This window comes from Sesamum indicum, unplaced genomic scaffold, assembly GCF_000512975.1.
Source record: "Sesamum indicum cultivar Zhongzhi No. 13 unplaced genomic scaffold, S_indicum_v1.0 scaffold00141, whole genome shotgun sequence".
NCBI lineage: Eukaryota > Viridiplantae > Streptophyta > Magnoliopsida > Lamiales > Pedaliaceae > Sesamum > Sesamum indicum.
The window spans coordinates 174,144-192,066 of record NW_011628058.1 but is presented as its reverse complement, the minus strand read 5'-3'; positions in this window follow the sequence as shown (position 1 = coordinate 192,066).

Sequence of the window (17,923 nt, the reverse complement as noted above, 5' to 3'; positions counted from 1 at the left end):
CAGCGTATTCACACAACACAAACAGTTAGAAATTGCAATTTCTCGCGGTGAACGAACAGGTACCAAAATTTATATTTTAAATTATAATAATTTATATAACTATATTATTTATTTATTACGCTAATTAAATATTGTTTATATTGAGTTATTATTAAATAGAAGTATTTTATGATTTTTGCTATTTAAATTATTGTCATATTAAATATAACAAAAATGATATAGTTGATTAATTAAATTATTAGATTTGTTAGATTTAATTATTATTATAGCTAATTTACACAATTCCATCAGAATGATTAATCAAATATGTAATTCTTTGTATTATTGATTAATTAAATTATATAGCAACGATATATTGGTAGAAAATTCATAGAAATGTTTCGGAAATTATATTTAAGGAATATTATGTTATTAAAAAGGGAAGATGAGGTTTTAATGATAATCTCATTTATGGATGTTATAAAAAATGATAGTTATAAATATATAAGGGGTTTGATTAAATGAATTCTTATGAATTAATTGATAAATTAAAAATATGTTTGAGAAGTTTAGAAAGTGTAATCTAAAATAAAATGAACAGAAGTTGAACTTCAATATAAATAGAATATTAAAAGATTGGTGGAATTTAAGGTAAGTATAGCTAATTGAATTTATAAATTTATCTATATGTGTAGTATTGTATATATTATATATATTGGTTTCTTGGATGTGATCGTCAACTTGGCTTTATATTTATAACTTGGGTTTCGTATATTGATTAATTATATAATTAGTTGTGGATTATTTGTTAGATTACCATAATATTGGTGAAATTGTTACTATGTGTTATGTGATGGTAATGCAGAGACATGCGGGGTATGATTATGTGATGATCGTATAATTGATTGTTGAATAAAATCAAAACGATAATTATTATAGAGGAAGTAATTATTATAAAGAACATAATGATGATCGTGAATTGAAATAAAAGACGATGCTTACCTAGTTTGGAGCACAGTCAATGGTTTATGATAATGTGATTGATGATGTGATATGAAAAATGTATGAATTAAGCTAGGTACCATGGCGCATAGGGTACCAGAGTATTTCAGGTAGCGGGGAATATCCTATGCTGTTAGCTACACACTGGGGTGGTGTGGGGATACCATGTTTGTTGTGATGTCCTTTGCTGATATTGCTACACAGCTTGAGTAAAAGAGTGTGGGGAGCGAAATCATTGACTGATGTACTCCAATTAGATAAGCAGGGCCCTTAGCTAATAAATGATAACGTCAAATATTATGTCGTGGATTGATTTACAGTTGTGAGTATGTATTACTGCTTATATCTGATGTTGCTATATGACGAATGACTGTTAGTCGATGTGACTGCATGCACATGAATCGTTGCCTGTGTATATATATATATAGACTGATTAGTTATACTTATTAAGTAGGCAGCTCATTCCTTGCCACGTACTTTTCAATGTATAGGTCAAACTGACTAGCCACATTGGACTTTGAGCTGTGTCGTCGTCTTTATTAGGTGGGTCAGCCTTGACATCTGAAGCCGGAGTTTTAGCTGTTTGGTTGTTAAATATTCTAGTCTCTTATCGGGTTGGTGTTTAAAGTTGTGGTACTACTTTTCTTGAGGTTATGCTCATGAGATCATCTAGTGAGGGTAAATGTAAACTTTTGATTGTATCTATTATATTTTGTGATATATATTACATTGATAAATTAGAATATATTTTACGGGTTGAAAAGTAATTACTTATAGATTGAGTTCTAATTAAAGAAAGGATGAAATAGTGATAACTAGATGTAGCGAGTAGGGGGCGCTACAATGGGTGGTATCAGAGCAAGTCTATGTTTCTAAGGTAATGATTAGGGTAATGATTGTGAGATGTCCCTAATGATTGAATTGTTTAATGTAGGATGACTTCTCAAGGTGCACGTGCTGACCTAGTAGCTAGTAGGGAAGAGTCAGTGGAGTCTGTAGAGGGCTCAGTGGCACCTGTAAGTGCAGGTGGGGTGGATGTAGGTCGAGAGGGTGTTGGTGCTGATGCTCCAATTCCTCCCGGTGGTGCTCCAGTGGCAGGATTACCACTAGAGTATACACAAATATTTAAAATGGCCTTTCAAACCCAAGCACAAGCGCGAACAGGCGCATCCATCCACTCCAGTACCAGCACCAGTAGTCCGTATAATTAATCATAATTATGAAAGAATCTGGAAGATGGGGGCTACAGAATTTTAAGGTACCCTAGACCCAGAGATTGTTGAGAGGTGGTGGGAAAAAGTTGAAGATGTGATTAACTTAGTAAATTGCACTCCAGAGAATCGACTAAAGTATGTTGTTTCCTTGTTCGTGGGGAATGCCTTGATTTGGTGGAGGTCTTTAAAGAGGGGATATAGGCCAAGAGAAATAACTTGGGTTGAGTTCAGAAAGAGTTTGGTGATAAATACAGACCCAAGATGTACCGAGACAAGAAGAGGATGGAGTTTCTAAATTTAGTGCAAGGGGATGATCACACCGTGGCAGAATATGAACTCCGTTTTGCGGTATTAGCCAAGTATGCACCAGAAGCAATAGCGATGTAGGAAGATCGTTGTTACCGTTTTGAGCAGGGGCTACGACCGGAGATCAAAAAAGGCCTCGCAGTCAGAATTAGAAATTTTAAAACTCTTTTTGAATCAGCGGTCCAGATGGAGGAAGCAGTAACAGAGGACAAGAAGAAGGGGGAAGAGAAGAGAAAATCAACGTACACAATAGGGGAATCAAGTAGGTTGACCAAGAGGGGAACCGGTCGCTCATTCTCAGCGGGAAGTGAGAGTTTTCCATGTGGTGGTCCCACTTTTCGATGAAGTAGTGGATAGAGGTTCGGGGGATCCACGAGCTTTAATAGAAGTTCGTTCAAACGCAACTCATTTGCTATGCCTTCTACTGAATCAGGAAGGGGAGCTGGACCGAGTTATGGTTGAGGACCAGTTTTTTCTCCAAGTTGTTCTACCTGTGGAAGACAACATCAAAAGGGCCATGTTGGAGACGGAATGATATACCGAAGACTTGTTATCGCTGTGGAGGTAGAGGACATATAGCCAAGAATTGTTCCAGTCATACTATAGGCGTGGTTGGAGGTGTTGCTAGTGGGAATTAGAGCCAAAGTAGTGCTGGGAGTAGTGACAGGGGAGCTAGCAGAGGCAGAGGCAGACGTAGAGGCATTGGTAATAGAGATAGTGGCCACACTATGGGTAGCAGTATGAGAGGGGCAGGAGCACAAGTTACTCAGGGACAGATCCAAGCAAGGATATATAACATGACTAGAGAAGAAGCCCTAGCATCGAATGACGTGTATTAGGTATGATGTTGTTATCTGACATTGCGGCTTATGTTCTTATTGATCCTGGCTCTACACATTCATATATTTCGTCCGAACTTGCATCTAAATACCGGGAGAGAATAGCTCGCTGGGAAATCTCGGTAGTGACAGACTTTCCTGAAGTATTCCCTAATGACTTACCGGGTTTGCCACCACATAGGAAAGTGGATTTTGCCATAGAAACTCTCCTAGGAGTTGCCCCAATTTCTATTGCGCCGTACAGAATGGCCCCAGTGGAATTACAAGAGCTCAAAAAACGAATGAAAGAATTATTGGGGAAAGGGTTCATCAGGCCGAGTACTTCACTGTCGGGAGCAGCAGTGCTGTTTGTGGAGAAGAAAGATGGGAGTATAAGATTATGTGTTGATTACCGCCAATTAAATAGGGTAAAAGTTAAGAATAAATATCCATTGCCGAGGATTGATGACCTGCTAGACCAGATAAATGGAGCTACAACATTTTCAAAGAACGATTTGAGGTCTAGTTATTGGCAGCTGAGGATAGCAGAGAATGACATACCGAAGACAGCTTTCCGTACTCGGTATGGTCATTATGAGTTTCTGGTGATGCCCTTTGGGTTAACAAATGCACCAGCGGCGTTCATGCCATTGATGAACTGTACATTTCAGGAATACTTAGATCGCTTTGTTATTATTTTTATAGATGACATCTTGGTATACTCGAAGAATAGAGAAGAGCATGAGGAAACATCTGAGCATAGTCTTACAAATTTTGAAAGAGGAATCATATGCTAAGTTAAGCAAATGTGAATTTTGGGTAAATCAAGTGGTTTTCCTTAGGCATGTAATATCTGGTGATGGGGTTATGCCTGACCCTTCAAACGTAAAGGCCATTATGGAATGGAGAGTGCCAAAGAATGCCACTATAGTCCGAAGCTTCTTAGGGTTGGCTAGATATTACAGGAGATTTGTTGAGGGTTTCTCTATAATTGTTGGTCCTCTGACCAAGTTGTGAGAAAAGGGATACAATTTCAGTGGACAGAATAGTGCCAACAAAGTTTTGATGAGTTGAAAACGAGACTGACCTCCAATCCGATTTTGGTTTTCCCGTCTGGTAGTGGTGGATATATAGTGTATACGGATGCATCTAAACAAGGTTTGGGATGTGTGTTAATGCAAAACGAAAAGGTAATAGCTTATGCGTCCCTCCAATTGAGGAACCATGAGTTAAATTATCCCACACATGACGTGGAGTTCAGCCGCGATTTTGCATACACTAAAGATCTAGAGACATTATTTTTATGGAGAAAAATTTCAGATCCTTACTGACCATAAAAGTTTGAAATATTTCTTAACATAGAAGGAATTGAATTTGAGGCAAAGAAGATGGATAGAACTACTGAAGGATTATGATTGCACTATTGACTTTGATCCAGGGAAAGCAAACGTGGTAGCAGATGCTTTGGGTAGAAAGAGTTCAAGTACATTAGCCAATTTGAAAAGTCACAATCAGACATTACTATTGGAGATGAGGTCTATGAATACAGAACTGGAGGTTGATCAGGTAGCATGTTTATTGGCAGCCTTGCAACTTAAGCCAGACATCGTGGATCAGATCAAAGAAGCACAGACTCGAGATCCTTTCTTATTACAAATGCTGGAAAGAATAAGGCATGGTAAGAAAATAAATGTTTCGATAAGAATTGATGGAATAATCGTGAATGGGGGACGAGTTTGTGTGCCTGATACGGATGGGTTATGCGAAGCTATTTTGCGAGAAGCTCATAATGCACCATATGCGATGCACCCTAGTACTATGAAAATGTATCGGAATTTAATACCTTATTACTGGTGGCAGACAACGAAGAAGGATGTGGCTGAATTTGTGGCTAGATATATGATATGTCAGCAAGTAAAGGCAGAAAAGGCACCAACAGATAAATTGCGACCTCTATCAATACCAGAATGGAAGTGAGAGAAGATTACTATGGACTTTATCGTGGGGTTGCCACGTACATTCAGAAAGTACGACGCTATTTGGGTAATTGTGGATAGATTGACAAAATATGCTCATTTCTTGCCAGTACGAATAACTGATTCACCAATAAGTTAGCTGGGGTATACATTTCCGGGATAGTGAGATTGCATGGAGTGCCTGTATCGATTATGTCAGATAGAGATCCTCGATTTACCTCACGCTTTTGGGGAAGTTTACAAAGTGCATTGGGCGCAAAATTACATTTCACTACCGCATTTCATCCCCAAACAGATGGGCAGTCGGAAAAAACAATTCAAACCCTAGAAGATATGATGAGAGCTTGTACAATGGAGTTTAAGCACAACTGGGATGATCATCTACCTCTAGTGGAGTTTCCATATAATAACAATTTCCACTCTAGTATCGGTATGGTCCCATATGAAGCTTTATATGGAAAAAGGTGTCGTAGTCCAATTTATTGGGATATAGAAGGATTAAGACAACTAGAAGGTCCTTAATTGGTGCAAGAAACAGTGGAAAAGATACAAATAATTAAGAAGTGCTTGAAGGCAGCACAAGATCGACCAAAACGTTATGTTGATCAACACCGAAGGGAGATGGAGTATGAAGTAGGTGATAAGGTTCCTGAAGATATCTCCTTGGAGGGGAATTCTGAGGTTTGGTAGGCAAGGGAAGCTGAGTCCGAGATATATTGGGCCATATGAAATTATTGAAAGAATCTGACCACTGGCGTATCGACTAGCATTACTAGCAGAGTTGTCACAAAACATGATGTTTTCCATGTTTCAATGCTACGACGATATCGGTCTGATCCTATCCACATTATTCGTCAACCGGAGATAGAGATGTCAGGGGAATTAACCTATGTGGAGGAGCCAACAGAGATTTTAGATAGAAGTATAAGGAAATTGATAAATAAGGATATACCAATGGTAAAAGCGAGGTGGAGTCATCATTCTCCGAGGGAGGCGACTTGCGAGGTTGAGGAGCATATGAAAGAGAAGTATCCCTATTTAGTCCATTGAGCGGGTAAGTTAGTTAAATTTCGTCCCTACTCGCTACAGGATTAGAAGATTAATTTTAATATTTATTTAGGATAAAGTGAATATATGATTACACTTCAATTAAATTATTTTATTATTGAATCGTATATAATTTACACCTCTTAGATATTAAATTATTTATTTAATATATTATACGAGACATCTAAGTCATCGTCAAGTAAAGAGATCTATTCATTGGTAAGAAAAAGAAGAAACATGAATGGGGATTGGATTGATGATAAAATAGAATCCTGGGTCGCGAACAGTGATTCGATTGATGATGAAGAGAATTCTTGGTTTAGTTCTTCGCCTTAACAATAGAAAAAAGGATTGATCAAATTCTATTGAGTCTAATTCATAGTGATCATTTATCAAAGAATGACTCTGGTTATCAAATGATTACACTTGTATAATTTCATCTAGAGAGGGTGTCAAAGTAATTATTTATGTAAATGAATAACATAATTTCATATATTTTTTATAATTTTATTGAATTTGTTTATAGAATATTAAATTATTCATTTAATATATTAATAAAATTAGTTACTGAATTATAAATTTAAATTAAAAAATTATTACACTACAAGTAACTAATTTTTATTTTCAAAAGGTAGAGGGGGAACAATATTTATGAGAAGGTATTATTTATACTAATTTATTTTATTAACTTTTTTTTATTGATCTTTATATAATTTGCACCTCTTAATACCTAAAATAGTAAATTATTCAATTAAACTATTAATTTAAAATTAAAATATTACTTTTTTATTTTTAAATTTTTATTATCAAAAGTTAGAGGGGCATCAAAACATTCATTATGGAAATGAGTATATCAAAACTTCATTTTATAAATCAATAAAATGAGTTATTAGGTTACAAATTTAATTAAAATATTTCAAATCAATTCCTTTGAATATTTGGTTTCAGAAGAAAGTTTTATTACTAAAAAGTGGAGGGCCTTATATAATTTTTCTCTAACTTTATTTTATTAACTTTAATGAATCTGTAATAATTTACATTTTTAATAATTAAAATATTAAATTATTTACCTAATATAATTATTTGTTATGTTATCAATTTAAATTAAAAATTCTCGTACTTGTACAAATTATTTTAAATTTTTAAATTAATTAATTTAATAGTTTTTACTTGTAACTAAATTTTTATTCTAAATTTATGAGAATGAATAATATGAACCTATGTTTTTTATTGTATACAATTTACCCCTTTTCTATAACTTTATTTTATTAACTTTAATGAATCTGTAATAATTTACATGTCTTAATAATTAAAAAATTTAATTATTTATCTATTATATCAATAATATTAGTTGTTATGTGATAAATTTAAATTAAAAAATTCTTATACTTGTACAATTTTTTTTAAATTTTTAACATTAATTAATTTGATATTTTTACTTGTAACTAAAATTTTATTTTGAAAGAAAAATTTACGAGAATAATATGATCCTGCATATTTTTGTATTATTTTTTTATTGTATAAAATTTACACTTCTAGTAATGAATATTAAATTATTTAACAAAAATATTAAAATATAAATTAAATTAAAAAATTATGATATTATTTTAGATTTTCAAATTTATAAGGTTAATTTTTTTTATTTTTATTTATAATTAAAATTTTATTATCAAAAGATAGAGGGGGCATTATGGGAATGAATAATGTGATTAGCGATCCCATATACTTTTTTATTATTTATAATTTTGCTAATTCAAATTTAAATTATTCTATTACATTTTTTTATTGAATTGTATATAATAATTAAATGAAATCACCCATGGAGAGGATTTATTATGATATTAATACTATTACACTTCAAATAATTAAAATACTAAATTATTTACTTAATATTATTTAAATTAAAAAATAATCATACTTGTATAAATTACCATTTAATAATTAAAATATTAAAAAATTTATTTAATATATACTATTTAAAATAAAAAATTATCACACTATTATAAATTATCTTACATTTTAAATTTTTAAATTTTTATTGCCAGAGGGTGTCAAAGCAATATTTATGAAAATGAATAATATGATTCTCATATTTTGTATTATTTCTACTAATTTAAATTTTAATATTTTTCTATTGAATATGTATATAATTTACATCTCCAAGAAATTAAAATATTAAATTATCTATTTAATATTAATAAAATTAGTTACTAGGTTATAAGTATAATTAAAAAATTATCAGAATTTGAATCTTTTAGAAATAGAAGATTAATTTTTAACTTTTATTTGAAAAGGTGGAGGGATTATCAAAGCAATATTATTTAAATGAATAAATGACTTAATATAATTTTTTAATAATTTATACTTATTTAAATTTTAAGTATTTTACTTGAATATTTTTACTACTTTTTTTTAATTGAAATTGTATATAGAAATTACACCTCTTACTAACTAAATATTAAATTATTTTTTCAATAAATAATAAAATGAGTTACTAGGATATAAAAGTTTAAATTAACAAACTATTATACCTGTAGAAATTATTTTAAATATTCAAAATTAATAGATTAATTTTAAAATTTTTATAACAAAAAATCAGATAATATTTATGGGATTGAATAATATGATCATATATATTTTTGTATAATTTATATTTATTTAAATTTAAAATATTTTGTCAATTTTCTAATTGAATATGTATATAATTAACAGCACTTAATAATTAAAATATTAAATTATTTTATTAATATATTAAGAAAATTAGTTACTTGGTTATATATTTATTTTAAAAAATTATCGCACTAGCTAATTAATTTAAATAAAAATTGAAGGATTAAATTTTAACTTGTATTTATAGCTGAATTTTTATTATAAAAAAGGTAGTGGATTTTTTAATATAATTTATACAAATTCAAATTTATAAATTAATTAAAAGATTATCAGATTTGTATAATTATTAAAATAAATTATTTATTATTATTATTGATAACTAAATATTTAATACCAAAATAGAGGGGGTGTTTGAAGCAATATTTATGAAAATCAATAATATATACCTCTTAATAATTAAATTAATTTATTAATTTCTTTTATTGAATCTGTATATAGAATTTAACCTCTTAATAATTAAAATATTAAATTATTTATTGAATATATTATTAAAATTAGTAACTAGGCTGTAAATTGAAATTAATAAATTATCATACTTGAATAATTTTTTCTTAATTTTTACAATTAGAAGATTAATTCTTTTAATTGTTGTATAAATTATTTTACAATGTCTAAAATTAAAAGATTGTTTTATCAAAAAGTAGAAGCTATGTCAAAATAATATTTATGGGATTGCTTACGCCATATATTTCTTTTTCTGTTATTTTATTTAATTTTTTATTGAATTTGTATATAATTTGCACATCTTATTAAATTAGGTACTACGTTATAAATTTAAATTAAATAATTATTTGTATAAATTGTTTAATTTTTTATAATTAGAAGATTAATTTTTAATTCTTATTACCAAAAGGTATGGTTTTCATATTTATGGGATTGAATAATAGTTATATTTGTTTAATATTTTTTTTATTATTGTTATTGTATTCGCACTTGTATATTTTTAGAGAAGATTAATTTTTTATTCTTTATAAACTTTTACTACCAAAGGGTAGAGGGTGAAAACAATGTTTATGGGAATTTATAATATCAACTGTACCATTTTTATAATTTATATAACTAATTTAAATTATATTAATTTTTTTTAAATTACAGTTCTTAATAATTGAAATACTAAATTATTAATATGTAAATGTAAATTATTACTAGGTCATAATTTTATATTCTGTGTATTATTTATATTTTAAATAATTTATTGAATCTATGTATAATAAAAATTTAAATTAATTCATTGTATGGATTAGAAGATTAATTTTTATTTTTATTTAGGATAAATTACATAAAATTTAATTAACAATATATTTATGATATATTTTTAGTAATTAAACTTATATATATGTATATATATAGAGAGGGGCGGAGCTGGACGGAGGAAGGCGGCACTGGCAACAGAGAAGCGGGAAGGTGGGGGACCAATGATGGGAAGAGTGGGATCGATCCAATTCGTGTCAAAACCATCTGCAAACGCTTTCAACTTCTTGATTTGAGAAGTGTAGCGATCAAAGCCTTACATCAGGTAATCAAATGACTTGATCTCCACAGCAACCAAAAATTCAGAGGACTTGAGAAAATCTTGAGCATCCTGCAATCGCGTGCTCGCCAAAAGTTTCTTGTGATCATTAACCAGGTATTAATCGCGACCTTGATCGCAAGCAATCTCGAGTTGATGCTGATAATCCTTTAAAGCGAGATACTCCTCTCGACCAACTACTCGACCTGCAGAGAAACCTTATGCCTTAGCCAATTCTGTAGTAGCTGCGATCTTCGATCTGAGATCTCGCAGTCGCGCTTCAAGCTCAGCTTTTTGCGCCTTGAGCTAGGCCTTCACTTCCTTATAGGTCGCAAGCTTAGATTTCACTTCTTGAAGTAACTGGTCATCGACCATCTTCTCATGCTGCCAGTAAGTACACTTCATGGAGAGGTGATGACCAAAAGCAGAAGCCTACAAACATTAAAGTACCAGGAGAATTAATAGAACCGGAGAATTAATAGATAGTAGAGGACAGTTTGTCACTGTTGCTATCAAAGAACATTACCTGAGAAAGAGAATGAGCAAAATTTTTTTCATCACGGATATGTGATATAGGGGTCAGAAGGGCATGGTCGTGAGGTAGGATGGTTGACTTGTATAACTCCCATGAATCTTGGCCAACATGGGTCTTCAACACGGGGCTCTTACTAGAAATAGCCCAGTTAGGTATAAGTCTCTTACCTCCCATTTCAGCAGGTTTTTAGGTGGGAGATAACAGTTCTACCTACACCTCCTTCCACCAGGTTGTGAGCTCGCTTGCCACTCTTAAATTCTCTTTTCTGCCGAAGTGGTTGCCTTGGTCTTTTTGCGAGAAGGTGAAGGGCTAGACCGCGAACTCTTGTGTTTTCTTTTGGAGGCTGCAGCGATCTCTTTATCTTTGGATTTTTTCCTGACAAGTGGCTGGGGATTGGATTCTTCTTGAGATTCTTCAGCTAACACTTTATCTTGAGCAGCAGGATCGCTATCTTTACTAGCGACCTAAATAGGAGCTGTGTAGTGCGGACTTGGAGAGCGAGCTCCATGCGACCTCGGTGTACTGTTAGTAGGAACCAACGCGGGATGCGGGGAGTCTAATAACGGAGTGACCATCTGTTTAGCTTTCTTGGCACAAATTATCCTTATGATTCGAGCGTCCATTATAATGGAGGCTGCAAGAAAATAAATTTAGTCGCCATAACATATGAATATATCACACAAGGGGAGTAAGGAAAAAGGTTGATCACCTAAAGAACCATGGGTTTGAATGGGTGCTAAACTGAGACCCACGAGCTTAAGTGTATTCTCCATCAAGAGTAGATTGGCCTTGTATTGATAGCGGGTGAGATTACCAACAGGTCGTCATCTAACCCTACACCGTGAATTTTGGGGTCAGGTTTTGTGATGTGCCAGTCACAAGAAAAGAAGGAAAAAGAACTTATCTTTCCAAGAGCCTACATTTGATTTCAAATTGGAAACAAAGGTGCAGTGCGGTTTAGCAGTGAGATAGAAAAAACCTTGGTCGCCCGACCTTTACGAGGTCGTGAACTTATAAAGTGACCAAAAATTGTCGAAGTCGCGTTCAAGTCCTAAGTGATCTATTACTACAGTAAAGGCAAGTATATGGCGAATGAAATTTGGAGCTATTTGCACTGGGCATATTTCTAACCTAGATAATATATGGGCATTGAATCGCAGAATTGGAAAACGTACACCTACGTCTAAGTGAACGACGAAAAGTGGACAGCTACCTGGAGGACGTCGATTCATGCGATCAGAAGAGGAAGGAAGGACAATTTCAAAGTTCGGTGGAATATGATATTTTTTCCTAATTGTGGCTACTGTCAGGTGTAAAGTGCTCTCTATAGTAAGCCAGGGTTCGGTGGCTAATTTATCTTCATATTGTTCAAGGGTCATGATTGGGCTCGCTACAACTGGGTCAATTCTATCTACCTTAGGAGAAGAACCGACCTGTTTTTTATGAGCTAAGGGCATATGGGCAATCACAGATGGACTATTTAACGGTCTACTAGATGACCTATCTGATGAACTACTAGAAATACTAAACTTAAAACTAGAAGACATAATGAAAGCAGAGGGTTGCAAAGAAATACCTGATTACGACCCAGGCAAGGCAGATCGCAGATTGAGAAGAGAGGTCGCACCTAGAGAACTAGAGATCGCGTATGATTTGCAAGGTTGCAATCAAACTCATTTCTATTTATAGGGGTAAAGTCATGGAGATCGCGTATGATTGGCAAGGTTGCAAGCCTTTTCGACTTCCTTTAGCGTACTCTGCACACAAAGAGAAGTGAGGGAGTAATGATGTGGAAAATCCTAATTTATCTAAAAAGACCAATTTGCCCCTAGAAGAGCTCAAAATTACAATTTTACGTGAAGGATCCGCGCACTTTTGATCTGGTTGGGTCACGACCCGGGTCGAATCAGGCCTGACCCTAGCAACCCGGGACACGTGGAAGACGCCCATTGGGCCCAGATCTTACGCTATAAATACCCCGCTGTCAATGCGTTTATGGTGTGCTATCTTTACACCTTCCTACTTTTTGGTCGCTTCGGCCCTTCATCTCGCAAGCAACCTGCTTTTATAACCTCAAAACAAACACTGACTTAAGTATTGGAGGGTCTTAGCTCGGACCCACCCCAGCAAGCGTAACATTCTGCTTCTTCTCTCGGGGCCCAATCACTATTCTGGAAGAAGTAGCGACCTCGAACTGCTTGGAGGACCAGTTCCTCCGACCAAGGAGTTCACGTGGATTTCGACCCGGATCAACGCGTATGACTTGGCTATTCGCCAAGCGATCATAGCTTCTTCGTCAAGGAAAGGGGAGGATTGAACGTTCTTATGGAAATGTAGACTGCTTCCTAAAGTATGGATGTTTGCATAGAGATGCGCCTAAACAGCACTGCGAACAGGGGTAAATTTACGTCACAGGGGGATTACAGGAGACAATAGTTGTGCTTGTTGTTTCTCAGAACAAGAGAATGTTTCACACATGCTATTTACCTGCACTTTCGCAAAGCTGGTGTGGGCTCTAACTAAGCTCCGTGGGATGAATATTCAGTAGGCTATTGGGGGACTGGATTAGTTATGTGAGGCTTGAAGGACAATTGGTCATGTTAGAAATAAGCTTGTAGTCATGAAGAAAGAGGTTTTGTGAACCACAATACATTCATTCACATTTTTTGATACATATATTACATTACCAAAAAATCTTAATGTTTTGATCAATTTAGGCCAACTAATGCACCGAGTTTTTTTGAAAAATTAAGAACTTCGACTAATGAAATTTATGTTAAAACTGGAAACTTCGCACATTAGTATTTTTACATGTGTAAAACTTCAATTTTAAGGATTATATTTGGTATTGAAAATGGTATCAATTAAATTAAAAAGTGAATTACAATGACAAAATCCAACTATTTCCTCATCAATTATTATAAATCTTTTCAAAAATATAACTATAGAAAATAATAATCCAATGATAAAAATTTATAATAAAATTACCTACACAACAATTTTTATAGCTCATAAGTGATATATTTAACATTGAATACGATGCATGTGATACTTTTTAGGTAATCAAAAGTATTAAGATTCAGTACGAAACTACAGACGGTATCCACAAAAGCATTCCCATTGGAGCAGATTGCCTGAGAACGTCAAAATGCCTCCAAAAGCATATGACTAACTATTCTTTTCCAAGATGTATCAGGTTTTACTCGAAAGCTTTCTGCCATCAAGAAATATTCCAACTTGGCAATTCTGAGTTCCTTTCACAGCTGATAAGCATCTGGTCATGCACTTTGCATACCGTATGGAAGCTACTTAGCCGCAAATCGTTGTAAACCCTTCACATCAGTTGCCTTCTCTTTCGAGGCGTAGATCTACTTCCTATCAATAGTTCAAATCAAGAGCTGAAATAGATATAATTGTTGCTAAATGAGACCCCAAATTTAATTAAGACATTTAGCAGATACTCCACGAACTGCAGCGACTCTGAAACTTGGACAAAATAGTGGCAGCATCCTATTCCGTTAGTTGTCTCAGGTTCGAGGACTTAAACATAGTGGTGGCAGAGAACGAATCACATTTTAATTATGTATAAGGAGAAAAGAAGTTAATTTGAAGTACCACAGGCTAAGTTTTTGGATTTGAAAGATTAACCGCTTGAAGCACTTGTTTCTCAAGTCATATGAGTGCAAGGATAAAAAGTATATGTAGAACTATGTCCAAAGAAGTAAAGTGGATATTCAGTTTGAATAGTCGATTGTAATATTATTGCTCAAAATTCCATCACAATATAATTATGAGATGGATTTTGCCTAACATACCTTTTCTTGGCTGCTCCAGGTTTATGCCATCCACAATTCTAGTAATTGTTCGATCCTAAAATATGTATGATTTGGAATTATCACTTTCAAGGTTGTGTTTTGTAAAAAAACCGCAGAAGAAAGAAACTCCGCTCTATATCAATATCTACATCGTAACTACCAACATGATTCTTTGCAGAGCACACAGCAACTATTGGACAATAGCAAATCGGGGAAAGAAGAAAGAAAAAGGAGATGAATGTTGACATGATGCAAAGTTATCAATTCTATGTTGGTTGCCCGAAGTTTTCCGAGTTCATAAATGTAAAAACTTACTATAATGAAAAAACTGTTCACAAAATGTAATGCAAACTCTTGTTTATGGGAAGTAATCACAGTCGTTTAGGTATACTTCGATTATTCATGTAAAAATTTCCTAAGCATCCAATTGCTCTGCCCGCTGAAAGTCTGGGAAAAAAAATCAAAATGCAATTTGTGCTACGAAGCCTCTATTATAATATTTTAAGACTGCCCTTTCTACAAACATACAGAAATAACATTCTGACTGAATTGCTCAGATATCTGAGAGCTAATGCATAAGAAAATATTAAATATGTTCAAGTTACATACAACTGAATGAACAATCAATTTAACTACTTTATTGTAAAAGAGTGTAAATTAGCATAGTATTAGAAGTTTTTAAGACAAACCGCATCATTGATTGCCCTTCCATTGAACCAAATGTCAAGGTAGGCATCACCAATCTTCCTGAAAAGTTTTCAACAAAAAAAGACCGAAGAATGTTCTGAATTCCAATGAGTTCCTTTAGTTGATTGAATAGGTTTTTAGAGTGCTTAGAGAAAGCACGAACAAACTATTATGAAGTAATTGATAAAAAGAAAGGGTAAGACATTGGGAAAACAAGTAAGCTGCTCATACTCGCACTAGAGGCAAATGATGACTTAAGATTTACGCAACATACTTACCTGATCTAGATCTATTACAACTCAAAGATTGAGGAGCAGCACTGGGAAGCTCTCCTCCTCTTTATCAGGACTTCTCTATATCAGACAGAGGGGAGCACAGTGATTTTATAGCAGCATAAGATGAATTAAGTTCTATTATTTCCAGAGGAAATCCAAAACAGAATGGTTACAATTAATGAAACTAGCCAAATCTATTTAGTAATAAAAAAGGTACTTCAAGCATGTTGCCTCGTGAAAAGAGCTCAGAATTCATTACCAAAATTACGTATCTGTAACACAAAAGGTTAAAGGTCCAGTAGTCCCATTTAGTATCCTTCTTCCAAGAGTGAGCATATAAAGATAATAGAACTAAAATTCAAGGAGAAAGCCACAAGGAGGTGTTGAATAAAATTCCATGGAAAAACTTCACTTTAGCAGATAATTCATGCATTTACAAGCCGTTTGGACCACAAAATAATAGAACAAAACCTGTCTAGTGAATTACTCAAGATATTTTTTTACCTGTTTTTCTTAAATTTCATCTTATTATGATATCCACTATGGCTATTTCTCAAACCTGAAACCTATAACTCCGCACATTTCCAGTCAGTAAAACAATCTAACTCATTTCCACATAAAGCAGCAACAAGGTGGAAGCTTGAAATCAGTATTTTTTGAACTTGTTCCTGAAATAATGTTTTCCTCCCATCCCTCTCGGTCGGTGAACAAAGTGATTAGCATCATTTCAATTGACTGTAAGTTGAACTCAAATGATTCATATACTACTTAAATGATTTTGGGCCATTACAGCTCCACATTGGCAGAAAGCAACACCGCAATGTGGTATCTGAATAGTGGTTTGGTTTTTAGAGACAGTACAAACGGTTTCCCAATGCCATCAAGTATTACGTAAATAACTATATAGGTCTCCCCAATATTGTTTTCTATAGAATGTGACAGCTCTACATCAAACCATCTTCTCTTTCTTGAATAACGAGCTTTGTGTCCATTTCCATGTAGGTGGAAACTCAAGCATAGAATATACTAAAAGTCATTAATCAGAATAAAAAATTAGAACATAGTCAGCACTGTAATTAAAGGGGATGTTACAAAATAGACAGCATTGATGAAATGATTACCATACCAATTTTCTTTTGGTCCTTATCCCAGACGAGTTTGTCATTGCAGATAAACGATTATTTTCAGTGATTAAATCATCCTTCTGGTTATCTGCTGCAGCAAGCATCCTAGGTGAAGTTGTTGCTTTATTTTTTGCCTTTTGTGTCTTGCCTTCAGTTTTAATCTCTCTCAGATCCTTATCTTGGCTTGAAGTTTAAGAGATTTGCTCGAGCACATATTTGATAAACCAGCATTCAACGTACCCAATTTTGCTTTATCTGTATGCCCATGGAATCCGCTAGCCTCAAAATAACAATTACTTCTGCCCCTTGGTTCACAATATCCAAACGCTAGATCTACTTTTTCAGAACCCATGGATGAAACAAACTTTAAACTGAACTCACCTCCTGGTATTCTAGCTGATGCTTTACTATTCTTCTTTCATTTTCAAATTTCTCATTGAAGGTGTCGTTACTCTACCCTCAGTATCAGTTAGAATTTTCTCTGGCAAGCTCATACTTTTGCCAAAATTGGCATTTGTGGAGTCCTTTCTCTGCACTTTCAGATTATCAATCGGTTTGCTCCTACTCCTATTGCAAAAATGACATGCAGACAGGATTCCTCCATTATCAGGACATTGGGACTCATCATTCTTATTATTAACAGCTGAAATTTTAACATTTCATTTCGAAAATCAGCCTGTCACTAACTGCATGGTATTTTTCACACAAGTCAGAGGTATGTCATTGGCTATGTGATCTTCAACAATGCATCCAGCAGAATACGATTCCTTTTGAAGAAGCTCAGAGGCAATGCAGGTCATATTTATATTCTCTGCATCACTAATTTCACTGTCAGATTTTTAGGGCAATGGATCACGTAAAGATTTAGCTTTCTTGCTCTTCTTAAGAAGTTTAACTTCACTAGAGGGAGATTCCTTACGTAAAAAGTTTTCATCATACTCCTTCTAGTATAATGGAAAGCCACA